This window comes from Suricata suricatta, chromosome 15 (assembly GCF_006229205.1).
Source record: "Suricata suricatta isolate VVHF042 chromosome 15, meerkat_22Aug2017_6uvM2_HiC, whole genome shotgun sequence".
Taxonomy (NCBI): Eukaryota; Metazoa; Chordata; class Mammalia; order Carnivora; family Herpestidae; genus Suricata; species Suricata suricatta.
Window position 1 is genome coordinate 40,489,993 of NC_043714.1, and position 10,286 is coordinate 40,500,278.

General features: G+C 39.9%; 1 long non-coding RNA gene across 1 annotated transcript in view; it reads right to left on the reverse strand.

Moving 5' to 3' along the window:
- Positions 1-481: 481 nt before the first annotated feature.
- The window catches only part of LOC115279469, a 10,286-nt gene continuing 481 nt past the window's right edge, over positions 482-10,286 (reverse strand). Inside the window, exons 2-3 of the long non-coding RNA XR_003903455.1 lie at positions 7,191-7,352; positions 482-829 (exon numbers count right to left, since the gene is read on the reverse strand). This is a non-coding gene — a long non-coding RNA (uncharacterized LOC115279469). The remainder of the gene's footprint in view (positions 830-7,190; positions 7,353-10,286) is intronic.

Here is a 10,286-nt window from a genome sequence, read left to right on the forward strand (position 1 = left end):
CTGAGTTAGCAAATAATAAGCACTCGGGAGAAAAAAAAGTAGAGCAGGGTAAGGGTAATTGGGAGTTCTGGGGTGGGGAGGAACTGGCTTAAATTGTATTAAATTGGTGGTCAGGGTTGGCCTCATGGAGATGAGATGTGAGCAAACTCTTGAAGAAAGTGAATAAGGAGAGATGGTCAAGTAGATGTCTAGGGAAGATGAGCAGCCAGTGCAAAGTCCCCAACTCAGGAGTGTTTAGGGAGTAGCAAGAAAGAAGGCAGTAAGGCTGGAACAAGTAACCAAGGATCAGGGAGGAAGGGCTAGAGGCTACATCAGGCAGTATCTTGTAGACCATTATAAGCACTTTGGCCCTTACTCTGGGCCCAATGGGAAGCCACTGGAGGGTTTTGAAGAGATCAATGACACTATCTGACTTTCACTGTAAAACGTTCTGTTCCTGTTACCTATTGCTGTGCAACAAACCACCACAAATCACAAATGGTGACTTAAAACCATTTATTATTACTTCTCATGGTTTGGTGAATTGGCTGGGCACAGTTGGGCCTCTCTTTCTTGAGATTTCCACTCAGATGGCAGGTGATGCTGGCTGTTGGTTGGTTCAGGCATTGCCTGGAACATTTTATAACTTGGGCTTCTCAAATATGGCAGTTGGGTTCCCAGGGGAGGCATTGCAGAGGCAAGCGTTCTATGAGGTCCAAGTGGATGCTGTGAGGCTTCTTATGAACTAGCCATTTTGCCTCATTCTATTGTTCAAGCAAGTCTCAGATGTTAGCCCGGAATCATAAGAGGTGATTTAGACCACTTCTAGTTGGAGGATGGCAAGGTCACACTGCAAAAGAGTACATGGATGGGAGGTATTCTTCTGGCTGCTATTGGAAAATATAAAATGCCTCAGGGTCCCTCTAGCTGCTGTAATGAGAATAGATTGGGTAGTGGAGGAAAAGACGGGAAGGGGCAAGGGCCAAATGAGGACTGTCCAAGAGGGCTATTGTAATGACCCAAGCAAGAGATGATGGTGTTGTGATATGATAATAGTAGAGATAATAGAAAGCAGTCAGATTCTGGATTTACTCTGAAGGTAGAGCCATCATTATTTACTGATGCCTCAGATGTGAGTGTGAGAGAAAGGAGTCAAGATGTTAACAAAGTTTGTTCCAGGCAACCAGAAGGATGGAGTTGCCAACACATCTGACAAAGACTGCAGGTAAAGCATATTTGGGCATGATATGTTTGAAATGTCTAGATAGCCACAGGAAGAAGTTAAGTTAGCAGTCAGCTATACAAGCTGAGAGCAATGATGGAGAATATATTGACACATTTAAAATACATTATAAGTACTCTATGATTGCCTTCTAAGCTCTAAAATTTTGATAGATTTTTATTTTCTTCATTTTTAAATGTTATGTACAGCACTAATTACAATAGCCGCAAACTACACACTTCCCAAGTGCCCGTCAACAGTAGAATGGACAAATATATTATGATATGCACATAATGGAATATAGATAGCAAGGAGTATGAATGAGTCATAGTTATGCACAATAATGTGAGTAAGTCTCTTGAACAGTTAAAAAATTTTAGATGTTTAATTGTAGTAAAGGCATGTAACATAAATTTATTAAGTGTACATTTTTAAGTACTGTTTAGTAGTGGTAAATATTCACCTTGTAATGCAACAGCTCTCCAGACATTTTTCATCCTGCAAAACTGAAAAACTATACCCATTAAACACAATTCCCCATTTCCCCCTTCAGCTAGCCCCGGGCAGCCACCATTCTACTTTCCGTTTCTATGAGTTTCACTATTTTAGATACTTCATATAAGTGGAATCATACAGTATTTTTTGTGACTGACTTATTTCACTTAGCATAATGTCCTCAAAGTTCACCCATGATGTAGCATGTGACAGGATTTTCTTCCTTTTTAAGGCAGAATAATATCCTTTGTATGTAAACACCATGTTCTGTTTGTTTATCCTTCCACTGATGGACATTTGGCTTTTAGGAATAATGCCTCTATGAACACGTGTGTGCAAATAATCTCAAGATTCTGCCTTCAGTTCTTTTGGATATATGCCTAGAAGTGAGATATTTGGCTCGTATGTATTCTATTTTTACATTTTTGAGGAACCACCATACTGTTTTCTATAGTGGTTGCAGCATTTTGCATTCCCACTAACAGTACACAAAAATTACAATTTTTCCATATCCTTGTCAACATTTCTTGTTTTTTTTTTTTTTTATGGTGGCCATCCTAATGGGTGTGAGGTGGTATCTCACTGTGATTTTGACCATATTTCTCTAATAATTAGTGATGTCAAACATCTTTTCATATGCTTATTGGCCATTTGATTATTATCTTTGGAGAAATGTCTGTTCAAGTCCTTTACCCATTTTTCAATCCAGTTGTTTTTTGTTGTTAAGTTGTAGTTCTTTATATATTCTGGGTATTGGCCCTTTACCAGATATATGATTTGCAAATATTTCCTCTCATTTTTTTTAAGTTTATTTATTTTGAAAGAGAGAGAGCATGAATGCACGTGTGAGCAGGGGAGAGGAGAGAGAGGCAGGGAGGGAGAGAATTTTTTTTAAATGTTTTTATTTATTTTTGATACAGAGAGACAGAGCATGAGAGGGGGAGGGGCAGAGAGAGAAGGAGACACAGAACAGGAAGCAGGCTCCAGGCTCTGAGCTAGCTGGCAGCACAGAGCCTGACGTGGGGTTTGAACCCACGAACGTGAGATCTGACCTGAGCCGAAGTCGGAGGCTTAACCGACTGAGCCACCCAGGCACTTCCAAACATATTTTTAAATGAAAGAAGCCAGGAACAAGATAATATGAACTGTATGATTCCATTTATATAAAATTCAAAAATGATTAAATCTAATCTACAGTGTTAGAAATCAGTCTAAGGGATATCCTTATGGGGGTGAGTGGATGGAAAGGAATATGTGAAGGGCTTTTGGTGGCACTGGAAATATTGTTTCTTGATCTGTACGATGATTATTCAGGTGTATTTATAAATAAAATTCATTGAGCTGTGTACAGGTATTTAGCATTCACTTACTTGCAGAATCTTGATATTGTTTAACATAATCTTTTTTTAAAAGTAAACTCTACTCCCAATGTGGGGTTCAAACTCACAACCCCCAAGTCAAGAGTTGCATGCTCTACTGATTGAGCCAGCCAAGTGCTCCTATACTTCTTAATATAATCTTAGTTAAAAACTGTTGCATAGGAATAGGGAACTACAATAAAAAAAATCCATTGATCTTGTATTGCTTTTAATTATTATGATATGTGTGTGTGTGTATTTTCCCCTATTGGATTCAAACTTAGTAGACAAGAGAAGAATTTCAGTATAAGTTTCAGCCATTCACATTCATGCCTCCATTTACTAATAATGATTAATAGAAATTTACCTCATAGAATCATGTGAGAATTAAATTGCATTAGGTCAGTGTTTACCATATAGTAAATATCAAAGGATATTAGCTATTATCAACACTGAGTACTACTGAGTAACATTTATTGAGTACCAAGCTTGAGTGCTAGGCTTGCTAGGAATTTTTACAAAAGTCATTCAATCGAATCTGCAAAGTACGTTTTATTATTTCCCATTTTATAGATAAGGAAATGATTGCTTAGGTTAAATGACTAGCCCATGGCTACACAGCTAATTAACGGCAGAGGTAGACTTTAATTTCTAGGTCATGTAAACCATGTTTTTCAAATGTTTTTGCTAATATACTTCCTGGCACATTAAAAAAAAACATTTACTTCTATAATTTTCATTGTAAGTTTAATAGCTGCAAGGAATAATGTTTGCAGCATGTTGTAAATATTGATGCTTCAATATAATAAAATTGTTATATTTTATATCAATATAAAAGTGTTATATCACTCTTCTAAATGTATCCAATAGTATTTACATTCTGCAATGATTGATTAGTAACCAACATCTGTTAAAAAAAATTCTTGAAAAACTCTTTGTAATAGTAAAAAAAAAAATTTTACTGTTCCTTTCCTTCCATGAAGTTGTTTCCCATCCTAATGCCCCTTATCCAAACTTTTAGCTCCCTGGTTTTATGCTTTAAAATATTTTGCTGATTGCTCTATCATACTTTTTTCTCCACATTAAAAATACACACATAAATCTAATTTTAAAATAGTTCCTATGTTACAGAGTTAGAACAAACAATCCTAAAATATGTATGGAGCCACAAAAGACCCCAATTAGCTAAAGCAACTTTGAATAAGAAAAGCAAAGCTGGAGGCATCACAATTCCAGATTTCAAGTTATATTACAAAGCTGTAGTGATCAAGACAGTATGGTATTAACACAAAAATAGACACATTGATCAATGGATGAGAATAAAAAACCAAGAAATGAGCTCACAATTATATGGTCAATTAATCTTTGAAAAAGTGGGAAAGAATGTCCGATGAATAAAAGAATGTCTCTTTAACAAATGGTGTTGGGAAAACTAGATAGCAATATGCAAAAGAATAAAACTGAACCACTCTCTTATAACACACACAAAAATAAATTCAAAATGGATTAAAGACCTAAATGTAAGACCTGAACCATTAAAGTCCCAGAGAACACAAGCAGTGATCTCTTTAATATGGGCCTTAGCAACTTCTTACTAGGTATGTCTTCTGTGGCAAGAAAAGCAAAAGCAAAACTAAACTATTAGGATTTCATCAACATAAAAAACTTCTGTACAGGAAACAATCAATCAGCAATCAACAAAACTAAAAGGCAACCTATGGAATGGGAAAAGATATTTGCAAATTGTAGATCTGACAAAGAGTTAGTATTCAAAATACCTAAATAACAAAAAAACTCAACACCCAAAAAACAAATAATCCAATTTAAAATGGGCAGAAGACTTGAACAAAGAAGATATACAGATGGCCAATAGGCACATGAAAAGATGGTCAACATAACAGATCATCAGGGAAATACAAATCAAAACTACAATGAGCTATCACCTCACACACGTCAGAATGGCTAAAATCAACAACACAAGAAACAACAGGTGCTGGCCAGGATGTGGAGAAGGGGAACCTTCTTGCACTGTTAGTGGGAATGCAAACTGGTACAGCCTCTTTGAAAAACAGTATGGAGGTTCCTTGAAAAGTTAAAAACAGAACTACCCCATGATCCAGCAATTGCACTACTAGGTGTTTACCCAAAGAATAAAACTAATACTAATTCAAAGGAATACATACACTCTGATGTTTATAGCAGCAATTACCCACAATAGCTAAACTCTGGAAACAAAGTGTCCAAGGAATGTTGAATGGATAAAGAAGAGGTGGTGTAAATATACAATGGAATATTGCTCAGCCATCCAAAAGAATGAAATCTTGCCAATTGCAGTGATGTGGACGGAGCTAGGGAGTATTATGCTAGGTCAGTCAGTCAGAGAAAGATAAATACCTTATGATTTCATTTAAATGTAGAATTTAAGAAACAAAATAAATGAGCATAGAGGAAAAAAAAGAGAGGCAAACTAAGAAACAGATTCTTAACCATAGAGAACAAACATGGTTACCAGAGGGGAGGTGGGTGGGGGTGGTTGAAACAGGTGATAGGGATTAAGGAGAGCACCTGTTGTGGAGTACCAAGTGTTGTACGGAAGTGTTGAATCACTAAATTGTACACCTGAAACTAATATTACACTATATTTTAACTAACTGGAATTTAAATAAAACCTTTGAAAAAATTTCCTGTGTTATAATTTTTTTCTCTGAATTGAATTATTATAATTACTGGTAGCAAATAATTTATTAAAATATATATGTATTATACATTTAATCAATAATTATTGAACATAAATGTAAGATATTGGAAATGACTTTTGATGAGATACACGGGAGTCACAGGTGTTTATGGAACTTTGTTGAAAGGAAATATCAAAATGTCCTTTAGCTTGGCTTCTGGGACATCTCCTCTCTCAGGGCGATGCATTTTGGAGAGGCACGGGGTATGTGAGAGGAATTTTTTCTTTTGGAAAGTGGGAGAAAGGCAATTATAAAAGCAAACGAACTTTTGGAAGGAGACAATATGATCCTTGAGGTTCTGGATCTTGAAACTGGTGCTTTAAAACTCTCCATGTCTGTCTGTCTCTTGGACAGTCCCTGAGTGCTAAGATGACCACACACTTCAATTCCTGCCTTTGTGCTGGTGTAATCATTAAGAGCACCCCCTGTCACTCTCTAAGGATTCAGTCTGAATGATCTCATTGGTCACCTCCTCAGGTACCCCTTCTTGTTTCCCAAATGGACACATATTCACATTTAAGGACCACTCTTATAAACCAAGGTGTGCCTGACCTATTACTCTCCTTTTTTTTTTAAAGATTAAAAATTTTAAAGTGTTTTATTTATTTTTGAGAGAGAGACAGCGTGAGCAGGGGAGGGTCAGAGAGAGGGAGGGAGACACAGAATCTGAAGACTGAACTAGCTGTCAGCACAGAGCCTGATGTGGAGCTCGAACCCGTGAACAGTGAGATCATGACCTGAGCCGACTGAGGCACCCAGGCACCCCCTTTCCCCCCCCCTTTTTTTTTTTTCAGAAAAGAAAGCTGAAATCCCAGAGAGTTTAAATGACCAGTCATAGCCAGAGACTCCAAGTCCTGGGTCTCCTACTCTTTAAAGTCTATGATCAAAGCTAATCCCTCAGTCTCCAGTACAGGAAACACTGCTTTGTCTGGTTGGGCCCCTTCCCAGGAGCCTGAAGTCCCACCTCCTGAAACTGGGGTTGTAGTCAGTCCTGTTCACCAAGAAACTACCCTTTGGGCAATATTTCCATGCAAAACATCTTCACCCAGGCTCCCTTTCACAGCTGCCTGCACTTTCTCTACATCTCTGTCCTGATTCTGTTCACCAGGATCTCTTCTCTGGGTGGCTACCCTCTGCCAGCCTGTTGGGCAAAGGCAGTCAGAGATATTGCTTCAAAATGCTAACTTCACCATGCTACTTACCTGCTTAAGTGAGTTTGGTGCTTCCCATAAGGTAAAGACTGAACCTTACCAAGATTTACAACACTCTTCAAATGTACATGTCAGCCCCACTGAACTTTCTTTTTCCTTCTCCACCCCCCACCTGCCTTGTCAATTGCTTGTCCCAAACATGTGTCCACCCCCCAAGCCTGTGTTCTATTCATATTTCAGATCTCACCTTGGTTTACTAAGCAGCTTGCCTGGGCTCTGTGTGCCACTCTCGGCCACACTACCTTGGTGTCCATCCAACGGTGTGCTGGAGCCCACTGGTACAACCTCTCGGAGCCAGCTGCTCACATCACCTCCCAACTGCAGCATCGTGTGATGTCATATTGGCACTCTGAAGTGGGCCATGGAGAGACTATTTACACCATAGAAGTTGGCAAGTCGTACAAATCAGGTCTTTCTCATTTTTAAAGACTGGTTGGTAAACATTTACCAGCACAATACTGTGACTCTTCTAGGTTTTCATAGCACTCTGAATACTATTTATTTCTTCACTTATTCACTGCATATTTACTCACTGCCTACTCTGTGTCAGATACCAGTAGTCGCTGAGGATATAAAGGTTGGCCAATCAGACAGTTCCTGCCATTATGGAGCTTACAGTGCTGAAAGGGGGAGACTGACCTTAGTCAAACATTCGCATATAAAATATAAAAGGATAATTATGTTAAAAACAAAAAGTGCTTTAAAAATGTATACTAGAATATTTGACCTAGTCTAAGAAGATTTTCCTGAGCTAAAATATGAAGGATAATTTTGGGCTGAGGAAGGAACAAGGTGAAGGAACAGGACTCCAGGCTAAGGAACAAGGTGTGCTGTGGTCAGAGAGAGCATGGACCTCGGGAGTAAGAAGACAAGTGTGGCTGGAAGGGCATCAGGACGCTTGGTGGGAAAGGCAGGTGCAGAGCTAAGGCCACACAGAGTTTTGAAGGCCCTACTAAGGAGTTTCACTTTTCTCCTGAGAGGAGTGGAAAGTCACTGAAGCGTTTTCAGTGGGAAGACAACACGGTCTAGTGGAAAATCAGTACAACGCGATGGTTGAGAAACCATCTCTGGAGCCAGGTTGCCTGGTTTGGAATGCTGACTCTTCTCCCTCCTAGGATCCTCCTAGTAATTTTTCTGTACCTCAGTTTCCTCATGGGTTAAGTGGTGATAAAATAATACCTACTCTCCAGGGCTGTTTATGAGATTGTAAAGCTCAGAGAACAGTACTTGGCACGTCCTAAGTGCTATGGAAGTTCTTCTTCAATTAAATAAACAAAAACATCTTTGATAAGATATCTGAATGTCCTGGGTGGCCTGTGGTCTAATCGGGGATGCAGACATAAGCAAATAATTACAACATGAAGTAAACACCAAATATATGGTAATACAAAGATGAGGATGGGCTTGCTTTCCAGTGGTTATTATGAGCAGAATTGAGGGCATAACGGATGTTCCAGTTGGAGAAAGCAACACTAAGAACCATGGAGATACGCAAATGTCACTGTACTCAGAAGCTGAAAGCCTAGTGTAGGAAACATGTGAATGAAAACCAGTGGGGGAAAATACATGGTAGAAGTATAAGACAGGAGTGATTGACTTTAACTCCAAAGCAAATGGGAGGTTTTATGGAGGAGGGTCCCAGCATCATGGTTGACTGACTGCATAGGCTCTGGAAACAGGCTGCTTCAGTTAGAATGCTATTTTTGCGCCTCACTGGTTGTGTGATTTGACTTCTCTAATCCTCAGTGTCCTCCTTTGTAAAGCGGAAATAACAATAATAATACCTAGCTCATAAGAATTCATAGTGAACACATAAAAGTCTTAGCATAGAGCAACTCGATAAACATTAAGCTATTGTTACTATTAGATTATGAGTTGAACCTTGAGTGACAAGAACTCTGTTCAGCACTAAAGTAAGAACATGAGAAAAGACATCGGACACATTTAAAGCGCAGCAAGTCAGGGCCGCTTCAAATCGTCACTGCCAATCTGTGAACTGTTTTTTACTGGTCCACGATGAGATAAATATAGAAATCAAGAGTAAACATTTAGAAGTTAGAAGAAAACAGAGACAAATTGAGAGTCATTTTATACTTGTCGTAATAAAAACTGGGGTTTGGAGTTTTTCTGCCTTGTTTCCACTTTTTCTAGCAAGTTTTTAATTGAATCTTACAAAAATTACAGTCATGTTATAATAAAATCTTGTCCTTTGCCCCAGATAGTTTGAGGAAAAAGTAATTCAGTGAAGCTGGAAAGACCACCACAGACATGAACCTGAAGAAGTGGGGCCAGGATCACATGGTGAGGAACCTCGAGGAATCTTGGATGTCTCAGAGTTCATACATTTTACCGCGGGCAACAGGGTTAATAAAAGTTTGAAGAGATTGTTAACTGAGGATTACACTTATATAGGTATTACATGTTTTGTGCTCCCGACCTCCCCCCCCCCCCCCCCGCCCCGTGAGAATGTGGTTTTCTCCCTCTTTTTTCAATTAAAAGACTTTTAAAAACTTTCTGGTTAAGAGGAGAGGCCTGAATTGCTTCGTGTTTCACAAAATAACTGTGTATTTGGTAAGAGCGTAGTTAAGCGAAGAAATTCAAAATTATCAAAACAGAAAACACTGAAAACACGCTGAGCACACACGTTGTGACCAGGAATGCGTGTGACCCGTTGAGATAAGCCACGACCAGGCGATCAGATGAATCTCCTTTCTGCTCGGGCACCCTCATACAAACAATGCAGAAACTGAAGATTATGGAGCCTTCCAGATCTCCCAGCGTGCTGCATTTCCCCGGCTACCATCCTCACCACTTCCCCAGAGTCCTTCCCGGCCAGGATGGGAGAATAACGGTATAATGCTCGGCCATCTGACAGCTCACGAACATGGGGTTTCCGGACTCCTTTAGCCAGGCTCAGAGACAGACGGAAACCTGTCACATTTTCTGTTTGGCTTCACAGCCCCGTCCGTCCTAACCTACCTGCACAGCACACGCGACATCTGCCAAGTCCTACGTCCTACCTGGGGCTACACCTTTGGAAACACACTGTGGCCCAGAAACCCAGGCCTTGGGGACCCTTCTGCGTCTGAGAGCGACTACTGAGCGCTTTTTGACCCTGTATAACGAAGCAAGGGCTAGAGGCCTAGGACCCAGCGTGTGACTCAGTTTTCCAACGGGAGCCAGAACTCGGAAGGTGAGGCCCCCCCAAGCGTTCTGGAGGTGGCATCCCGGCCCCCGCTCCCCCTCCCGCCCCCTGCGGCACCCTCCCTCTCACGACCCCCCC